At 37.8% G+C, this 21,760-nt stretch overlaps 1 long non-coding RNA gene across 5 annotated transcripts in view; it reads right to left on the bottom strand.

Moving 5' to 3' along the window:
* Positions 1-2,410: 2,410 nt before the first annotated feature.
* Positions 2,411-21,760, bottom strand: part of LOC117084223 — a 176,083-nt gene continuing 156,733 nt past the window's right edge. For all 5 annotated transcript variants that reach the window (XR_004437359.1, XR_004437360.1, XR_004437357.1 and 2 more), the window contains one exon: positions 2,411-2,581. This is a non-coding gene — a long non-coding RNA (uncharacterized LOC117084223). The remainder of the gene's footprint in view (positions 2,582-21,760) is intronic.

Genomic DNA, 21,760 nt, shown 5'->3' with positions numbered 1-21,760 from the left:
GGAGGCTGAGGCAGGAGAATCGCTTGAACCCAGGAGGGGGAGGTTGAGATGCACTGAGATTACACCACTGAACTCCAGCCTGGGTGACAGAGCAAGACTCCTTCTGAAAAATAAAAAATAAAAAAGAGGAATAGGCCCAGGAGATCACGGGATCCCAGAAGGAACTGGCAAACAAACTGACACCCGTATGACAGATATGAATTAGCCAAATGAAGGGTAACGTTCCTGGTATGGCTACTGTTTTAACAGTGGCCCTCAATACAGGATGAATCTCTGTGTCCATAGCCTTTTGCAATGTGATGTTCTAATCTTCCCAGCATGCGATACATCTATTTCTCCTTTGACTCTCAGCTGCCTTTGTGACTTGCTCTGAGGAATAGAAAGTATAAGTGACACCTGGAAATTCTAGAGCCTAGACCTTAAGTGCCTTGTAGCCTCCATTCCCACCTTCTTAGATATAATTGTCATGTAAAGAAGCTTGAGCTTGATGCTTGAATGATGAGAAACCATGTGGAGAGAGATGTCCCAGCTTTCTAGCCATCTTTGCCAAGAGCCCCGATGTGGGTGAGGCCATATTAAAACCTCCATCTCCAGCTGGTCCACCAGACAAATGCATCTGTGTGAGCATTCCCAGGCAAGAGAGGCCCTGCCCCTAACTTCTTCTTTCCCCATTCTTCATGTCCCTTACTAACTGTGTCTGCCACCCTAGCTTATCCAGATTTTGCTGGAGAGGGTAACATCTCTGGCAAGGAAGAGATTATGTTTGCAATAGCAAAAAAAAAGGTGAAAGTGTCAAAGCAGTAGATTTTGAAGGTTCCTCTAGGGTACTTGCCACTGGCATATTTTTTTTCTTTTCATTTCTCATGAGATGAATTTTCTGGAAGAACAGACTATGACCTGAAAGATCTCTTAAATCTTTATCCTCCATTATATATCCCAGGTTTGTCAATTAATAAATTTAACACTGTAGTCAGTGACTGTGTTCTGGAGGATTCTACCTCTTTGGAATAGAAAAATGTTTCCAGTTCTCCATGAATGCCTGGGGAGGGGTTGTAGAGTTGAAGACAGTGTAACAGAGCTCTGCAAAGTTTAGGAGTTGCTTTTCTGAGAAACTTTGCAAAAATATAAACGTTATTTTAAAATGTCTTCAAGAGTTGAGGAAGGTATGAAGATCAGTGGAACCAAAAGCTAGGTTCTCTTATCCCATCCTTGACTTAGGAGACAATTTAGCCCCTATTCCATAAGATACAATGTAAGACACATACTGTTGGCTTTTGCTAATCAGCATAATCCCATCACTGTCTATTAGAACAATCTGACTCTCTCTGGAAACTATTTTTACCAGGGCACAAATACCTCAAGCCTCATGACCAACCCTCAGAGCAGCTTTCCTTGTCCCAGCACAACTGCTAACCTGGAAAATGTCACCAAGAGAAAGTGCCCTCACAGCAGGTTATCTGTATTCTCCTGAGGTTGCATAAAATGCAGCTGATGGGTTTAACTAAAATTACCTCACAGAAAAATCTCAATTTCCCTGCCAACAAGAAACATTATGTGAGACCAGTGGTATTAGAATTTGAAATTCAAGAGGAGAATCCTTTGCAGTCTGGAACATTCTATATAGATAAGCTTCCTCTTTGGGGGAAATGCTTGGCCTGGAACCTCCTGGGGGCTTGACAAGTCTACTCCATGTCACATTTACAAGTAAGAGCTATATGGTCAAAAGGAAAACAGGGAGAGACTTATGAGAGAAAATTATGTAACAAAAAAATAGTTTCAAAGGTTTTGTGGAGGAAGGCGTGGTTTGGTTGATGGAGAAGAGTAAAGTGTATGTTAGAGAGTATAGTTTTTTATAGGCTGAATTTATGCACACGGGTATGAAGTTTCTTTCTAATGAGCTAAAAGGACCATCCACTTTTTCCTGAGTAGATTTCTATTCAAGTCCATGCTTGGTAAGAAAGTGCTAACCTCATAGTCCTGACATACTGATATGTTGCATGACTGTGAGGTATATCTCAAGTAATTTTCTACTGATGCTAAAGTATGAAAATGTGAGATTGGGTGATTTTTAATACATATATATTAAACAGATTTAATGTAATTTTATGAATTAAGTCCAAGTAGAATTATAGGTAAGGATTGGGATTAAAGACAGTATAGAACACAAAGAAGGGAGTATATCACTATTCCTGAGCCACACATCCTGTATATCACGTAAGGAAAAGATTAGAAACTTTTGATCTAATTCTAATATATGCCACCTACCTTTTTCCAGATCCCCAACCTTAAGTGCAAATCAATTGATTCTCTTCCTACTATAGGAGCACATTGATTCACACTTCCAACGGTCCCTAGAGATCAGTGTGTCACATGCCACTGCAATAATTAGTACCAACAACTGAGAGTAAAGCAGTGAAAAACTTTAATAATAACAGTAACTAATACATAAACCACACAAATCTCAAAATTTGTTTTTCATTCACACAACTGTCCAAGGTTGGTGTTCAGCTGGTCTTCTACTCTGATTCAGGGCTCCAAGCTCCTTTCCTCTTGGGGGTTATGCTGTCTTCAATACAAGGGCCTACAGAAGGAAAAAGAGAAAGTGAAGAAGGCACACCCATCCTTAACTATATCATTGACACACATAATTTCCATTGCCATTCTACTCAGAAGAATTAGTCACACAGTCACATCTAAATACACAGCAAGCTGGGAAATAGAGACCCTGGCCAGGAAGCCAGCAGAACAACTCTACACTACAGATGAGAAACATAAATATTTGTGAACCCTACTCCATCTCTACTACATGGGAAGGGAAGTCACCAGGCAATATTTTTTCCAGCTCTCCTGAAAGTAACAGAACCATGGTAAAATTTAAGCCAATTAGATGAACCCAACCAGTATTTTGAATCTGGAGCTGGCGGATTAAGGAAGAAGGAAAGAGGGGGAACTATTTCCGCCTACAGTGAAAGTGGCATCAACATACATAATGCCAATGTCTGCAGCCAGGGCCTATTGCCGATGTTATCAAAAGCAGGTGCTGTGGCAATACACACTTAGATGTGTTTTCATAATACTGCATCAAGGGAATTATTTGGGCAATCCTTCTGATTCCAGATGCCCTTAGAATCTACTTGTTTAAAAAGCCTAGTTTTCCACCCTTCCCGGAAATTCTACGAGCTATCCTGTTTTCAATCAGGAAATTCCTTGTCTACTTGTATCAGTAAGTGTCAGTTTATGTTGCTTGCAGCTAAAAATCCTGACTGATATAATAATGAATGATGCCATGCTGAGTGGTGGTGGTATAGAAAGATAAGAATATTTATTAAAATAGTGATGTTGGTTTATTAGGCATCTCTTAAGTGACGTTAGTGAAATTCCAATTAAAATAAGCTCCAAAAACTTTTCAAGAAATTTGCAGCATTGTTAGAACAAGTGCCAAGACTTCCAAGGTGACTGTATTGAAGGAGATGATGTTGCTTGGATTGACATGTAAAAGGTGACACTTTGTGATGATTTTTAAAACAATTTGTAGCACATAATGATGGATGATTTAACTTATACGAATGAGGCATATTACACTATGGTTTATGCTGGTTTAAGAATTCTCAGCAATGTAACCAGTATATCAATATATGTATATATAGCTTTATAGACATTCAAGTTTTTATGTTATTATCTTTTCCGATACTTTATATCTAGCCTTTATAGATAAATAAGGCTACATGACTGCAAGAAGTACATATCACTCACAGAATATTTCCAAATGGTTTTCATTTTCACCTCTGTGTAGTAGATAATTTATCTGCTGACAATGAAGATAAAGTGTCCTCTCTTCCATGAAGGTTTTTTGTTTGTTTTGTTTTGTTTTTTGCTTAAAACATCATTGACATAATATTTTTTCTAAACCTATAGTTAATGGTTAGTAGGTTCACACCTGTTTTTGAAATCCATCTCTACCCTTACACACAGTGGTGTGACCTTGGGCAAGTCATTTGTCCAGCTTCAGATTTCACCCCATGAGAACGGGTTAGTGGGAGAGTGGAGAATTAGATGTAAGTTTTCATCAAGGTTTAGCTTTCTTTTGTTTGAAGCTGATTATATATTTTAAATAATTAAACAATGATATAACTTAGTTTGTTGCACAAGTATCCCTTATAAGAATGTATCATGAATTAAGGATTATGAGACATCCACTTTTGTGCACCTTAGCCATCTCTCCTACAAAAATACAGAGTGAAAACCTAACAAACCCGTGAAAAATGTTGTCAAGTAACCAAGCTAAATCAGTCACCTGTCTTCCTGAAAAATACTGAAGAATCATTGGCTTAGAAAATTAATTCACTAAACAGAGTTCTCATTTTTGCTACTTATACTGATGTACAATAAAGAGTCCATTTCCCACTCCAGATATAAAGAGATCAACTAAGCACAAAAGGTAGTGACTTCACATTTGCTTGTTTAGTTTAGCAATGCATCATCCATTGCAAAGCAAACATTATTTAGAGGCTTCAATTTACTATTTGAAGTGGAAATAGAATGGATGGTGTTAATTGAAGTATCTGAGTTGTCATTTTATGAATATTTTAGTTCCATTATATATTACTCACTTGTTCAGATATGTCAGCTTTCTTCCCTCCACCCGCCCTTCCATGCCTTAAAACATCTCTACTCTAGTAAATAATTAAAGGATATCCAAAAAAAGTCAAAAGGAATTTGACATCAGGATATCTCATAATGGATAATGTTAAAGTTAGCCACAAATAACAAGTGTCTCTTAATTAGCTACTGCTAAAGGAATTACCTAGCAGATCCTGTCAGTGAAAACTCAGTCTCAATCACCTCTCCATTTGTAATGTCTTAGAATGGTCAGAGCTGTTTTAATTCCCAAATGACATACAGGATCTCTGCTATGGTTTGAATGTGTCTTCTCCAAACTTCAGTGTTGTCAATATGATAGTAAAGGCCTTAAAAAATGATTAGGCCATATGGGCTTCTCTCTCATGAGTGGAATTATGTACCCTTTTAAAGAGGTGTGACAGAGGTAGTTGGCCCCATCTTGTTCTTCTCCTTCTGCCATGTGAGGACAAAACAAGAAGGCTCTCACCAGATGCCAGCAACTTGATTTTGGAATTCCCAGCCTCCAGAAATGTGAGAAATAAATTTCTGTTCTTCATAAATTACCTAGCTTGGGGTATTCTTTTATAGCAGCACAAATGGACTAACACAGGCTACATAAGGCTTTCATTCAAAGGCTACTTGCTTAGACTGTGCGGGTCTTCTGACTTCCATCCCCAAATCCTCAAGCCTGACACCAAAAATGAGGCCACTAATGAAAATGTTCACCTATCAACACTGATGATCCTAATTTGCCACACCAGTCTTGCCCCTCTAGGCCACCTAAGCTAAAACAAAAAGCAAAAAGTTAAATAAAAAATATTTCAGATGGCAACAAAGGTAGCAAAGGACAAAGGAAGATGGAGGAAAAAATTTCAGACAAGTGAGAAAGAATCCTGGTAGAAAAATGAACCAACACTGAGGTAACTCAAAGGGGAAGTTCTCTAATGTTCATAATTGTATATTGCCATTAATGAAAGCAAGTGGATTGAAGAGAATATTGTGTCATCTCTGATATACATCTCTTGTACAAAAGACAGGTTGAATTATTTTACTAAAAGATATTTCTGAATAAAATGTCTATTGATTTGGTTGTGGTGCTATTGAAAAGTAGTGTAGGCAATAATATTGAATCAATATAATATATCAAATCTATAATATATCAGATAAATATAAACCCACTGTTTTCCAAATCATTTAATAGTAATATGTTTTTAGTGAAATGTTACAGAAGAATACAGTGGAAAAATAGTACAGATGAGAACTTTTTATTTATTAATAAGCAATATAAAATGACAAACCACATAGTATTTACTGACTTGTCTCATGGAAAACTCCCTAAAAATACGCGGAATCATAGTCAGAACTATGTATTGAACATGCAGCAACTACTCTCTGCAACAAATTATGGTTTAAAATTAAGAAGTCAGTTTTTCCTCATTTCAAATACATAAGCTCAGTAAAAAATTTAGAAACTGTTAGTACATAGACAAGGTAATGTAAGGCAAATTTTAAAGCATTTTCTACCCAGTAATTTTTTAAGAGATAGGTTCTCACTGTATTGCCCAGGCAATAGTGCATTAGAACTTCGAATTCCCAGGTTCAAGCAATTCCCCCAACCTCGGCCTCCCATGTAGCTGGAACTACAGGCATACACCACCATGCCTGTCCTTACCCAGCCATTTTTATTTCAAGGTTTAGTCCATTTTGTAAGCAGAAGTTGGACATTGTTCAAGATTTATATGTGATTACTTCTAATGGCAATTTCAGTTGACTCCTTAAAGTTTTTAATCTCTGTATCTTGTATTTAAAGTTCTATTTTCTACCTTCTTTTGGGATTCAGTAACTCGGGAAAGAATCTGCTCAATCTTGGAAGAAGTTTGAATAGTAAGAAATCTGGCGCGGTGGGTCAAGCCTGTAATCCCAGCACTTTGGGAGGCCGAGACGGGCGGATCACGAGGTCAGGAGATCGAGACCATCCTGGCTAACACGGTGAAACCCCGTCTCTACTAAAAAAATACAAAAAAAAAAAAAAAAAAAAAAAAAAAAAAAACTAGCTGGGCGAGGTGGCAGGCGCCTGTAGTCCCAGCTACTGGGGAGGCTGAAGCAGGAGAATGGCGTAAACCCGAGAGGCGGAGCTTGCAGTGAACTGAGATCCGGCCACTGCACCCCAGCCTGGGCGACAGAGCGAGACTCTGTCTCAAAAAAAAAAAAGAAATCTGAGTCAGCACCAACACTTGAGTGTAAATGTGTCAACAGCACTTACATCTACATCTAGTGAACTTAGCCAGGACTTATCTTCATTCATTATGTGCTGGAAGTCAGATTGTGTGGGAACTTTACATACTACTGTGCTCTGTGTCACAGTCTCATTCAAAGGTGATATCAAACATGGAGCAAATAGCATTAATGTTCTTTTCCCCTGTACTTGGTCCAATTAGGCAGCATTGCTCCAAAGAATAAATGCTCATGAAAATAAGAAACATTTAGATAGGAAAGTTATTATTGCCTGTGGCCTAGAAATTGGATTGGTTCACATATGTTTACAGCAGAATCTTTAAGATGTCTTTCTTATCAATGCGCTTCAGCAATTATTCGTATTGATGATGGACTGTTATTATCATGGCAGGGTAATAGAGAACCTCACAGAGGTGTCTTAACTCATTACTTCTAAAATATTTTCTGCCTTTTGAATTTTTTATTTGACTCATATACCTAAATGACCTGGCACTTATCAACTCCTTTCTGAACTGAAAATGAATTTGAGTATACACTTGTATAATATTTAAGGATACATTTATTTGGGCTAGAGACTTCTACTCCTTAAGAACTCCATGGAGTAATTCATTGATTCATCAATTCAATCATTTGGCAAATATATATTAAGGGCCTATTAAGTATCAATCATGGTACTCTGATGGAGTTGATAATGAGAGAGATAATTGGTCTGCCCATTTTATACCTCTCACAGTTTAGGTGACAAACATGAATCTTGCATGGAACCCAGACTGAGACCAAAAATTGACAATGGGGAAGATGATTTGTCTGCCCATTTTGTACCTCTCACAGCTGAGGTGAAAAACATGGGCCTGCCTGCATGGAACACAGGCCAAGACAGTCCAATTTGATATACAATCCAGACTCTCTCATATCTGACCTTATCTTCCCTCCCGTATCCTCCTTAGCATATTCCAAAATGACCCTAAGGAAACCCTAAAATTTCCTCTTCCCATTCACTGTCCTGTGGAACTCACCCAGCCCTATTTATCCCTGCTGTCTGAACCCCTTTCTCTATCTAGCGATGCTCATTCTGTTTATCATCTCTTAGGGCCTTCAGCCTCCTCTTGCTCTCTCTGCATTTCTTTCTTTCCCAGAATGCTCTCAGGTAATAAACTTGATTGCACACAGTGGACAGAAGGTATCATCTTAGAAAAAGCTTCTTGATCTGTGCCCTTGGTGGGGAAATGTCCCTCCCATAATTTGTCCACCATTAAAACTCAAGCATGAGGGTGTAGTTAGAGAAAATATAAGGTAGGAAAAAGGTCTAGACAGATAAAAAGGGAAAATAAAAAAGAATCATGTTGCTTTAAGACATGGAATTATGTAGACAAGGAAGAGGTAGAAGTATGAGATTGGAGAACTGCATGGCAATTGTATATCTGTAGGAGTAGGTGGTTGGGAATTAGGGGTAGGTTGGCGTGATAAACAAAGTTGAGATGAACACAGACATCAAGGGGCTTTCATCCTGATTTACATTTAGTACCCTGGGCTGAGGCTTCTGGCTCATCAATGTGGAGTCTGCCACGTGAAAGTAGTCTTGCTGGTATAGCCTAGCTTAACCAGATGGAGAGTCAGAGTTTAGTTCTCCTGAGTCAAACTTGATTCTCACAGGCATGGATGGGACTCAGATGTGTCTACATGGGTTGGAAGGGCACCTGGATGTCAGCTAAGGGTCTGGTATAGCTAAAGACTACAAAGCAGATGTTTGGGCCTGATACATAGGAGTTGTCACTGTCTCTCAGGTGTATCCACAGCACCAGGGAGTGCCAGATGGTATCAAATATACAAGAGTAAACTATTGTGTTCTGACTAATCCAAGAAAGAATGGAGACCCCAAGGACTACCAGGTGCATCCTTCAGCAGTAGATGCCAGCAGGGATGGAATTAGTTATACTTCAGAGCTCACCATTCCAGGAACAGCATAGATTACTAAACAAAGATCTGAGAATCTGTTTCCTCAACAACTTAAGAAGACGGTAAGTCTCTTTTCTATGTTCAGCTGTTCTGTTGAGAAAAAAAAAATGGTTTGGGGTCCAGCTATGGGAGAAGATTTTGAAGAAACATGATCTCCATTAGATGGTGTTACTTAAAGAGAATGCCCAAATTACAGATGACATAAGGAAAAAGCCAAAAGAACTGATATTGGATAGGTGGGTACTTATGAGGAAGATCCAATAATTGATAGAGAAATGTTAAAAACTGCATTTTCCTTGCACACTCAAGATAAAAATCAGTGTGAGTGACTTTTTGACCCAATTTCCTTTGCTTTTTTGTCTTAGCAATTGTAAAAGCAAATCCCTATTGCTTTGAAAATGGGTAGATAGAGGGCATCATAATGTCCCATACCCAATGCCTTTAAGACAGCCAAATAAGGGGGTCTTCCTCTGCTCAAGCTCCACAACTTATTTACATTTTTGTTATTCTTAAAATTTATGCACGTTTCTGTATAAATTTTAAGGTTTATTTAAATTGAAGGTTTCTGCCTAGTAGAGAACCTACTAAACATGTTTTTAAATATTATCTCTTGCCCCTATTCACACCAGCACCCAAGGGACTATACAAACTTCTTTCCCTGACATTTGAAAGCATTAAAACAGCTTCAAGGCTGAAGGAAACATTTTCCCTATAATCCCTGAAAAGTTCAGTTGCTAAGGAGACAGAGGCCTTAGCGACCAGGTAACAAGGCCTCTGCAGTATATTCATATGGTTATTCAATGCAGGAGCAGAAAGCAAGGAACCATTGGAGAGAAGAAACACAGATTTCCCAATATCTTAAACCTAAAGACCTCACTTTGCACTTCTTAAAATAATATTGTTTTTGGAAAGATTGCAGTTAGGGCTCTGTGCCACCTTGATTTGTTATCACCCAATTGAAAAACACACATCATCCTCAAAACAGTTACTTTCTAGAGAAGAAAGGGTCCAAGAAGTAAGTTTTAGGTAATGACAGAATAAATGACAACCACCCACCATACACTCTACTTCCAAGGGAGGCCCCAAAAATCATCCCTCTGTAGTGTAGCTAGAAAGGAAGCAAAAAGAATGCAATTCTAAAATAGAAAGAAAAAAAAGTTGATGAATAGATAGAGCAAAAATATAAGAGCAGTTCAAGTTTTTCTAAGTATATCAAACAAATCTTGCTTGTCCATACTGAGTGGCTTTTGTTCATATTCTTTTCAATCATAGTCATAGAGTTGGTGATATGGTTTGGCTCTGTGTCCCCACCCAAATTTCATCCTGTAGCTCCCATAATTCCGTGTGTTGTGGGAGAGACCCTGTGGGAGATGACTGAATCAAGGGACGAGTCTTTCCCATGCTGTTCTCATGATAGTGAATGGCTCTCAAAAGATCTGATGGTTTTAAAAACGGGAGTATCTCTGCACAAGCCCTCTCTTTGTTTGCTGCCATCCATGTAAGATGTGATTTGCTCTTCCTTGCCTTCCTCCATGATTGTGAGATCTCCCAGGGATGTGGAACTGTAAGCCCAGTAAACCTCTTTCTTTTGTAAATTGCCCAGTCTTGGGTATGTCTTTATTAACAATGTGAAAATGGACTAATACAGTAAATTGCTACTGGGGGTAGGGCGCTGCTATAGATGCCCACCAATATGAAAGTGACTTTGGAACTGGGTAATAGGCAGGGATTAGAACAGTTTGGAGGACTCAGAAGAAGACAGGAAAATGTGGGAAAGTTTGGAACTTCCTAGAGACTTGCTGAATGGCTTTGCCCAAAATCCTGATAGCAATATGGACAACCAAGTCCAAGCTGAGGTGGTCTCAGATGGAAATGAGAAACTTGTTGGGAACTGGAGCAAAGGTGACTCTTGTTGTTATGTGTGTATTTTGCCCCTGCCCTAGAGATTTGTGGAACTTTGAACTTGAGAGAAATGATTTAGAGTGTCTGGCAAAAGAAATTTCTAAGCAGCAAAGCATTCAAGAGGTGACTTGGGTGCTGTTAAAGGCATTCAGTTTTATAAGGGAAGCAGAGCATAAAAGTTTGGAAAATTTGCAGCCTGACAATGTGATAGAAAAGAAAATCCTATTTTCTGAGGAGAAATTCAAGCTGGCTGCAGAAATTTGCATAAGTAATGAACAGCTGAATGTTAATTCCCATGACAATGAGGAAAATGTCTTCAGGGCATGTCAGAGGTCTTCACAGCAGCCCTTCCCATCACAGACCTGGAGGTCTAGGAGGAAAAAGTGGTTTCATGGGCTAGGCCCAGGGTCCCTGTGTGTGCAGCCTAGGGACTTGGTGCCTGCATCCCAGCCACTGTAGCCATGGCTGAAAGGAGCCAATGTAGAGCTTGGGCCAGGGCTTCAGAGGATGTGAGCCCTAAGCCTTGGCAGCTTCTACATGGTGTTGAGCCTATGAGTGCACAGAAGTCAAGAATTGGGATTTGGGAACCTCTACCTAGATTTCAGAACATGTATGTAAATGCCTGGATGCCCAGGCAGAAGTTTGCTGCAGGGGTGGGGCTCTCATGGAGAACTTCTACTAGATCAGTGCAGATTGGAAATGTGGGGTCAGAGCCCCCACACAGGGTCCCTGCTGGGGCACTGCCTAGTAGAGCTGTGACAGCTTGCACCATGCACCTGGAAAAGCTGCAGACACTTACCACTAGCTGGTGAAAGCAACCAGTAGGGAGGCTGTACCCTGCAAAGTCACAGATAGTGAGCTGCCCAAGGCCATGGGAACCCACCTCTTGCATCAGCGTGACCTGAACATGAGATATGGAGTCAAAGGAGATCATTTTGGAACGTTAAGATTTGACTGTCCCACTGGATTTTGGACTTGCATGAGTCCTGTAGCCCCTGTGTTTTGGTCACTTTCTCCCAATTGGAATGGCTGTATGTATTCAATGCTTGTACCTTCATTGTATCTAGGAAGTAACTAACTTGCTTTTGATTTTACAGGCTCAAAACCAGAAGGGACTTGCCTTGTCTCAGATGAAACTTTGGACTGTGGACTTTTGAGTTAATGCTGAAATGAATTAAGGCTTTGGGAGACTGTTGGGAAGGCATGATTGGTTTTGAAATGTGAAGATATGGAATTTGGGAGGGGCTGGGGCAGAATGATATGGTTTGGCTCTGTTTCCCCACCCTAATCTCATCTTGCAGCTCCCATAATTCTTGTGTGTTGTGGGAAGTGGGAGATGACTGAATCATGGGACATGTCTTTCCCATGCTGTTCTGGCAATAGTGAATGGCTCTCACAAGTTCTGATGGTTTTAAAAACGGGAGTTTCTCTGCCCAAGCCCTCTCTTTGCCTGCTGCCATCCACGTAAGATGTGACTTGCTCCTCCTTGCCTTCTGCCATGATTGTGAGGCCTCCCCAGGGATGTGGAACTGTAAGTCCAATAAACCTCTTTCTTTTGTAAATTGCCCAGTCTCAGGTATGTCTTTATCAGCAGCATGAAAACACACTAATACAGTTGGTTAGAGTATGTGAAAGCTCATGAAATCCCCATGCCCCCAGAATGCACCACAAACTGTTCTTAGCTGTTTTCTTCTTGTGATTAGAGGAAGAGAAAGGAGAATTAAGAAAGGGCTGAGAAAGGATGCACTATCAGGCAATATTCTCAAGTAACCTAAACTTTATGCATACTTTAATATAAGATGGAAAAGACTGAATATTTTACTTAACATATTCTAACACATGACAATGAAATAGATATAATTTTGCATATTCAAACAGGTTGTTTCCTATATCAACCATCAACCAGGTTCTATTACTTCACCCTGTTCATTGAAATTAGCAAACAAAATTTTGAGAGTAGAAGCAACACTTCATCTTGTCTGACCTGTCTGTAATGCCCTCTCGCAATACAGAAAGTACTTTGAATTTAAGAAAAACAAAATGCCAAATCACAAGAAAAGGGAATTCTATCACCTGGCCAAAATTCCACCTAATCAAAGGCCAGAAATAACTGTCCTCATAAAATATGACTGTTTTTACCCCTTTCTTTTCTTTTGACTCCAATTTTCTTATATGATTAGCAAAAAATTATTCTAATAAACTGGCTCATGAGAAGATTTGAGGTTAGGCAACTACATTTATCAAAATACAAAGTACACAATTTGAACAAAGTTTATTGAATGGGCCTGGCACAGTGGCTCATGCCTGTAATCCCAGCACTTTAGGGGGCCAAGGTGAGAGGATCGCTTGAGCCCAGGAGTTTGAGACCAAGCTGGGCAACATGACAAAACCCATCTCTACCAAAAAAAAAGTACAAAAAAATAGCTGGGGGTGGTGGCGCACACTTATAGTTCCAGCTAATGGGGAGGCTGAGAAGGGAGAATTGTTTGAGCCCAGAAGGTTGAGACTGCAGTGATTATGCCACTGCACTCCAGCCTGGGCAACAATGTGAAACCCTGTCTCAAATATATATATATAGAGAGAGAGAGAGAGAGACAGAGAGAGAGAGAATACTAATTTTCGTTCTTTTTAAAACAAAATTCTGTCATGATTCATAAGAACATCATTATTTTTAAGTCAAATTATTAAGCAAGAGAACATGTAGTTGGTATAATGCATGTTTTCTTGTCTGTATTACCCTCACCACTGTTTAAATGAGTTCTAAGTTACATGGTTTTGGGGTTCCAAGACATTGTAGTTGGTTTTTGTGAAAATCTGTGCTCACAAGAGAATTATGTGTACAGTGAACACAGGGAAATCTTGCATGTATTTTTTCTAGTAATAATGGACAAAGAAGCAGTAGGAAATAATATGATAAGCATAGTAGATGCTTAATACATAATTAATTAAGTAATGAGTAATTGCTAAATGTATATAGAGACAGTGCATTATTTTATGGCCATGTAATACTTAGCTTATTATTATATATGCAAAGTTGTTTTGAAAACTTTAAAATGTATTAATTTTTCAAAATTTTACCCCATAACGTTAGCCTGGAAATATATCATTATGCTTTATCTGTTAAGCAAATAAGTTACTAACGGCATTTTCAGAAGGATATAGGCCATGAAAACAGGCACGTTTATTCTAACTTCATAAAGATTCACAGGAAGAAGGTAAAATAGCCCACAAAAGGTGATAGAATGACTAAAGTAATGGCAATATCTTACACTTATATTAAGAATTTATTTGGAGTAGTATTTTTTCCAATAGAATAATTCCAGAATGATACATTCAAATGAAAGTTCTCAGTAGTGGGTACCTGAAACAATTTTAACGTTTTGACTTCTGACCTGACCTTCCCACCTTTCTGAAAGCTTTTTAGTCATTGGAATTTAAACTTTATTGCCCAAGATGCTGGCCCAGTATTAATGCTCCCATAACAAGTCACTATTCCGTTTTACACAACAATCCATTTCCCTCATATAGATCAGAAATTTTCAATTAAACTCCTATTTAATTTTTCTCTTCCCTTTAGAATACTAAAAGGGATATTGTTTTCTGATTCTTCTTAATTGTTCTCCTTTTTCTGATCCAAATCAATTGAAACATCATAACAGCTTCAAAATTAATTACACGATTTCCCCTCTGCTTGGATAGATATGTACACATCTCAGAATGTGACGGCTGTGTTCGTATTACTAATTACTCACGAAACCCTTTGATTGATGGCTGTGTGTTTGCACTGGCTCAAATGAAATAGCCCACCTTTAATTGGGAGTTGCTTTGTTAAAAAGAAAAAAAAAAAGGCAAGATACAGGCATTGATGATTTTAGTTTTCTGTGATTGAATGGAATCTCCTCAGTATTTTTTGTCCTACTGGCTCAATTTCTGTTTTTCGTTTTTTAATCCAGTTTACATAAAAAGGAGCCAACCATTTGACTCAAAGAGAGTAATTTTTGTCTGGCGGGGAGAGCTGAACAGGTTCCATTCAATCAGAGAGAGAAGACCTGCCTTTCCATAGCCCTAATTAATCTATAATATGGGGAAGTCACCAGAAATTGTTTTAAAACTCTTCCTCATTGTTTCATCTTTCTCCCCATGTTAAGTAAAGAATGAACTTTAAAGAGAAAACACCTTAGAGAATCTGGATTAATTTGGAAATTTTTTTGTTGATTTGTTTGTTTTAGAAGTAAGAGGAAACGTGGTTATCATATTAACAAAGAAGAAAAATTTCTAGAGAAATATATTAGAGATAAAGAGTCATTTTTTTATTGCCCCTAAAGAAAGTATCGAAGAGCTGCCTCAGAGGGCTGAGTAAGGTGGGCATTATACAACATCAACAGGGACCTCGTACAGAGGTCCACATGCAGAAGTCACCCTGTAGGATTGTGCAACATGGTGCCCAGATATTTGTGCAAATGGGAAATTGTGGTGTTTGATACTTTAAAAATCTTTTTTCTCACGTAAGGACTTTGTTATTTTAAGATAAATCAGAAATTATTTTTCCTCTCAAATGAGAAAAAATATTATTTGTACTCTCCACAGTACCTAGTTCTTGGTGCTCTATAAATATTTTCTGAGAGAATAAATCAATGAGCAAAAAACTACTATATTTTTGGTTTTCTTCTCTTTAGCCTTTTTTTCTCTACTTCTGCAATCATTTTCTAATATAACAGTTGAATATAAAACTATTATACATTAGAAAAAGCAAAGTCAGAAGGCATTTTTGCAAAGTATAATGTAGTATGATGGCTTTTTGTTTTGAAATTTGAATTATCCTTCTTAAGTTTAGGATGATTTGGGGGTAGAGGCGGGGAAGAGTCCTTAGCAAACTGGAACAATTGCATTGATCATTTGTTATTAATTACAAGTTATGTAAGTCCCAAAGAATTCTTAAGCCAACTGGAAGGGCTATGTTAGCCTTCAGAAAAAATCCCATAACTTACTGTCACCTTGTGTTTAAACCAGAAGCTCTATAACGTTTCTTTCCTCCTAGCAACTCACTACCATCTAATTTCCCAATAAATGTGACATCATTTTTCAATCCATAATCAAAATCAGATTTTAAATATTTTAAATATGTTTGAGAAAAGCAGCATCTATTTATATTTATATTTACACTATCTGATATCAAATTATTCCCTACAAATCTTGCATGAAAGACAGGAAGGAGAAAAGGTAAGGAAATAGATGCCTGTTATCAGGGGACGGATAAAAAGAAGGAAGGAGATGGTTCAGAAAAAATGAGTCTCAAACATTAAAAAATAGCCCTTCTTTGCCCACTTTCAGTCCTTGTATCTCTGAAAAAGCTCAAATCTGAAATAAGGTCATACCTACCCTGGGAAAAAATTAATAAACAAGTTTAATTAGAAATGAACCATTGGTACATTGGTATTCTACTTCTGCCAAGTGTTTGGGTGGTTTCCATAGTACACAGCTGTATCATTGCTATGAAATTACTAAGTATAGAAGGAACCCACCATTATCCAACTCACAATAATACACTCTTTTACAGTTCTCCAAAAAAATGGACACAAATATCCTTTGGGCATGACCTTCTAGGTCGATAGGTTCGAGCATCATCGAATCTATAAATGCATTCCTCAGCCCTTGGAATAAACATTTGTACTCACTGCAGAAACTTACTAATCAGCCAAGGGAAAGAATTAATTAAAACTCATCCAATAGATTTTTATCATTCTTAACTGTGAACTAACAATATGGTTCCCAAGTCTGAGATAGAAAATTTTTTGGTAAACTCTAGATTTAAAAAAAAATTAATTTTTTAATTTTAATTTTTAGATTTTTTTTATTTTCTAATTTGGGGGGGAACTCTAGATTTTATCAGAGGGATGGAGAACAGGGAGTAACTAAAGTTGTGTGCAAGAGGGAGTAGAAAGGAACAGCTGTAAGAAATAATACTTGCAAAGACCGTGGTAGAAAATCTTCACATCTCAAGTCCTTCAGGGTCTTTCACGTTACTAAGGTTGCGTTTTAAGGTATGGAATGTTACATTTTGTCTTTGTTTGTTTTTATTGATATAGCTTGACATGGCCCTGCTGAACTTTTGAATCTAGGAGGTGCATGATGAAGACCATAGGTGAGAATTAAAACCCCCATTAGTGTGGCTCTATAAAAGTTTATCACAGGGAACTGAGGAAGATGAGTCCCTAGGAAGAAAAAAAATTTAAATGTTATGGTGCAAATTAAAATCATTTTTATCAGAATATTTGTGACACATAATAGCATTCAAGGAATACCCTCTCATTTCCCACTAGCCAGCAATAATGTCATACTTTCTGGAGAAAGTGAGTTAATAAAAATAATTTTTCATCTATATCGAGTGCCTACTACGTGCCCGGCACTTTACTAGGTATCTTTGATTCTTTTTAAAAATTATCTTTGTATATAAGTAGTTGCCACTTTCAACATTCTTGTCTGTTGAACGCGGCTGCATTTCCTGCTGCACTTCTTCCTCCAGAATGAGGAGGTTAAGCCTCTCTGTGGGATAACTCCTTTGCCTGGTCCCTCAGCTTTTTCCTGATCACCACAGCTATATCCTCTATGTTTATATAATTTCTTATCCATAACACTCTCCACTTCCAGTACTAATCGGGTGCATTAAAATAAAATAGCAAATGTGCTGAGTGAAGTGTACGCTACAAAATGATACTTGTAATATCAAGCACTTTCAAAAGTATATAATATTTGCATCAGGTCATCAAATATATTTCCTACTGCAGGAGAGTGCTTTTGTTCTCTGCTTTCTTCTAACGTGTTCCATCTCTCACAAGTGAAAATATATTTATCTTTACCTAGCCATTATTACATTATCTTCAACTTGCATCTGTTATTATTTAGAGAAGAAAATGTCATCATTCTATATGAACAGAGAACAATCCTAAGCAAAATATAGTATACATGCATTTGTCTATAGCAATGTTCCCTTTAAACATGTTGGAAGTAAAAGCCCTCAAATTTCTTCATTGTTTATAAGTCCAAAGCTAGGATTCCTTCAAGAATCTGGATGCTCAAAACTGCAAATTAAAAAGCATACTCTGAATGTAGCTGGATATCTTCCACCATACTACTTTAAAGAATATATTAAAGGGAGGGCAAAGGCAGGTGGTACATTTTTAACTGGCAGCTGAATATTTGCTTGGCTTAAAGCCAAATGAAATAACACAATCCTAACTGACTGGTACACTTTATCCCTGATCTCTTTAAATTTCTCTTTTTCAAATCCTTTATGACATTTAAATTTCTTAGAATTCATCAATATTATAAAACAATGAGATGATTATAAATGAAGACAGCTAGTAACAATAATCATAATAAAATGACTATCTTTTACTGAGGATTTAAAATGTTCTTAAGACTTTCTGTGATCATTATGTCCCATGAAAACTGCAAGAGGTATACTTCACTCCCATTTTAAAGATGAAGACACTAAGATTAGAAAAAATTACATAGTTTGTTCAAGGTTCTGGAGATAACTAGAGGGAAGACAAGACTCAAACTCAAATTTATTATTTGTTTGTGTATTTGTTTTACTCCAAAGCCCATTTTTCTCTACTCTAGTCCCAATACTCAGGTTGTCTATATTCCCTTCCCTTGATTCCCTATCTTTATAGAGTGCTATCTGAAACTTTTTCAGGTTCTGTTGCTGACTCCAGAGAGAATTCCACTAGAAAGTGACTGTTTCCAACTCTGCTGTTCACAGAATGGCTCCCACGTGGCTGGTACTCAATCAGTGTTAAATAATAACAGCTCAACCCAGTAATGAGAAAGCAGGAAGTGCTCCCTCTTTATACTTTTAATGACTTCATAGGGTTCTTTTTTGTTAATTGTTTAATCACAAATTTCAGTTATTGCTATTTACATGCTCTTTTTCAACTTTTGAATACAGTCTTATTTCTATTTTGCCAAGCTTTTGGAAACACCAAATTAGAAACAAGCCTATTGTCTTTCACACAATTTCTGCGCTGTAAAGAATGAAAAACACCACCAGAGTGCCTGCGTGCCTAATAAGGGAAAAAGAAAGAAAGGAAAAGAAGCCATTGTAAGTTGTCTAAGGAATAATACCTTTAGGTCAAGTGCCTCAAAGGCCGAAAGTCACTCCTTCTGTAACAGAAAATACACCTATGCCACCTTCATAATGCTAACAGACAAACCAAAGAGGCTTAACTTTATATAGGTAGAAAATCAAATGGAAGTAAAAGAGTCATTGAATAAATGTAAAACAGATAGGCTTTTGTGGTGGTTTGAGTGATTGACCTCTTCTTCAAAGAAAAACAAAAACAAAAACAAAAACAAAAAAACCCACAGATTTAACACTCACTCTTGGTGAGTGAAATTAAAGATTAAAAGAAAAAAACAATTACCCTGCCTGGAGAATTAAGAAAAGGGGAAGTACATTAAGTTTGAGCCAGCATTATTAACATTTTATGATAAACCCCCTGCACACACTATATAGTGCTAAATATTAGATGGCCTCCATGCCCTAAAATGTTTGAAATAGATGCGTACCTCAGAGAAGCTGAATTTTTAACCCCACATTGAAAAACGGATATCCTTCTCATAAAACCTTTTTGACATTCAAATACTAAGATGACAGATAATTTAGTCCCATTAATTCCCAACTATACAAACTTTCCTACTATTACATACCAACCTTGAAAATGAACAACAGCATATGTACTAGGAGAGTGAAAAGCCTTGAAAGAATGCTTGGGGAAGTCCAACAGAAAGCCTTAAATACATATTGCCAAAAGTGATTACATTTGTTCCTGAGGCATGCCTTCTGGTGCCTAAACATAGCAACCATCCAAGGAGTAAAGGGTTTATTGGAAAAGTAAGAAAAGAGAAGATATGAAATAGGTTTCAAACTGGGCAAGCTCCCTGAAAAATTTGACTATACAGTGCTTCTTTAAATTTGTATATTTTTTACACCACACTTAAAATGTGAGTATTCTAAATAAAATCCAGATCATTAGGTTTCCTTTAAATATCAGAAGATCTGGAAAAGTGAGCACGTAATTCCACAGGGCAGTAAACAGCTGGGCTGAGAAATGGTCAGTGCCTTCCATCCCTTTCATGGGAAGGGCTTGTGCTCTTCGGTTTGCTGAACTCTCTATTACTGACACCCCGCCTTCTTGCTTCACTTCCATCATCTGTATGGCACCTGTGAGCATTTTTAAGGCTTTTACCTTTTTCGTAAATATTGGAGAGGGAATACATGTGCTATATATTTGAACTTTTCTTACCTAAAGTTTTTAGAATATTTATTTGTGGATGTGAATATGTGGAAATAATAATACACCGAAAAGCTTCTATATTCATAGTTGAATGACGTGACTTTCATCTCACTTCAACCCTTAATTAGCTGAGCACTCTGAGGCAAACTATTTTAACCTCTTGGACCTGGATCTCTTCATTAGTAAAATAAAGATATCCTACTAAGTTACGTTTAGTTTCCTTCCAGTTCTAGATGACTGTGCCGCTCATGTGGCTAAACCATGTGGGTTCAGGAGCCGACCTGATGTGTACATTACCGCTTGGCATGAGGGTGAGAGTGGATGGCGAAACCATCCTAATGACATCCTAATGACACCTTGTATGTGATGATAGAAAGGTGATTTTAATCCCCTCTGAACAGTAAAATTCTAAGGGAAAGGAGTAGGAAAGTTCCTTTTAATAGGACAGAAAATTGAGATATTTAATTTCAATTAAATACAAATAATAATTCTGTATGACAAAATCCCCCTGCTGTAGGTTGAATTATATCCCCCTCCAAAAAAAAATGATGTTATAAGTCCTAGCCCCTAGTATTTCAGAATATGACCCCATTTGGGAGTTGGGTATTCATAGAGAAAATCAAGTTAAAATGAAGTAATTAGAGCGAGCCCTAATCCAGTAGGAGAGGTATCCTTATATATAGGAGAACTGTAGACACTGACAGACACATTCAGACGTAAAGACACAGGGAAGACACCATCTACACGACAATGAATGCCACAGCTACCAGAAGCTAGAAGAGAGGTAGGAGTAAATTCTCCCTCATAACCACAAAGGAACCAACCGTGATCTTGGACTTCTAGCCTCCAGAGCTGCGAGACAATAAATTTCTGTTGTTTAAGGCAACAAGCGTGTGGTACTTTGTTATGACAGCTCTACCGAACTAATATACCATCTTACATCCATTTTCTCCAGCTAGCTAGAGGCGTGGAATTGTTTTAGAGGGAAGGGGGTAGTGAGGGTTAGTATCAGGGCAGAAAGGAAGTAATAGCTTCATGACCCCTATAAGAACATTATGCAGATCATCTTGATTTCTTCAATTGTACATCGCCAGGTAATAAACAAGGGTCAGTGTTTACCAGTTCTTGCTAACTCTTATGAATCTTGAAATAATTTCCTGAACTGAGTACAAGACCAACTATATAGTCTGCAAGACCTAGTGCTAAATGAAAACGCAGATCCCCTTGTTAAAAATTATTAAGAATTTCAAGATGTCAGTAGCAGAATGTTAAATCAACCCTGGAACCCTGTGTGACTGCACAACTTGCATGACCATGAAGCTGGTCCTGACTGGGTCCTACCAGATATTTGAGAAGGCACAATGCCTTCATACCCCATTCTTCACTGGGTAATTCTGGAATGTATCTTCTCTTTGTGGAGCATTCTTGGCTTATTCACAGTTGGTCGGTTCTAAGTTTTCTAGCAACTTCTCACCATCACTTTCTATAAGTGCATTTATTTGCCAAATATATTGAATTCAGTGTTCCAGTTGACTATTGAAAAAGTCTGAAATCATGTGTAGGGTAGAGGTGTAAATATCTGCACGCTAAGGAAGTGTGTAAGCAGTGAAATTAAGGAGACATAAACAATGCCCTCTAGGCATTCAAAAGAAAGGCTGTACTTCCAGTTAGGTTGCTCTTGGAAGAAGTAATATTGGGGTAGAACTGTGAAAGGATAGACTGGGCTTTGTTAGGCCTTTATGAAGACA

The sequence above is a fragment of the Trachypithecus francoisi genome, unplaced genomic scaffold (assembly GCF_009764315.1).
Source record: "Trachypithecus francoisi isolate TF-2019V2 unplaced genomic scaffold, Tfra_2.0 Lachesis_group0, whole genome shotgun sequence".
In the NCBI taxonomy this organism is placed as follows: domain Eukaryota; kingdom Metazoa; phylum Chordata; class Mammalia; order Primates; family Cercopithecidae; genus Trachypithecus; species Trachypithecus francoisi.
Note: the sequence above shows the minus strand (reverse complement) of the source record. Positions and strands in the feature narration are given on the sequence as shown.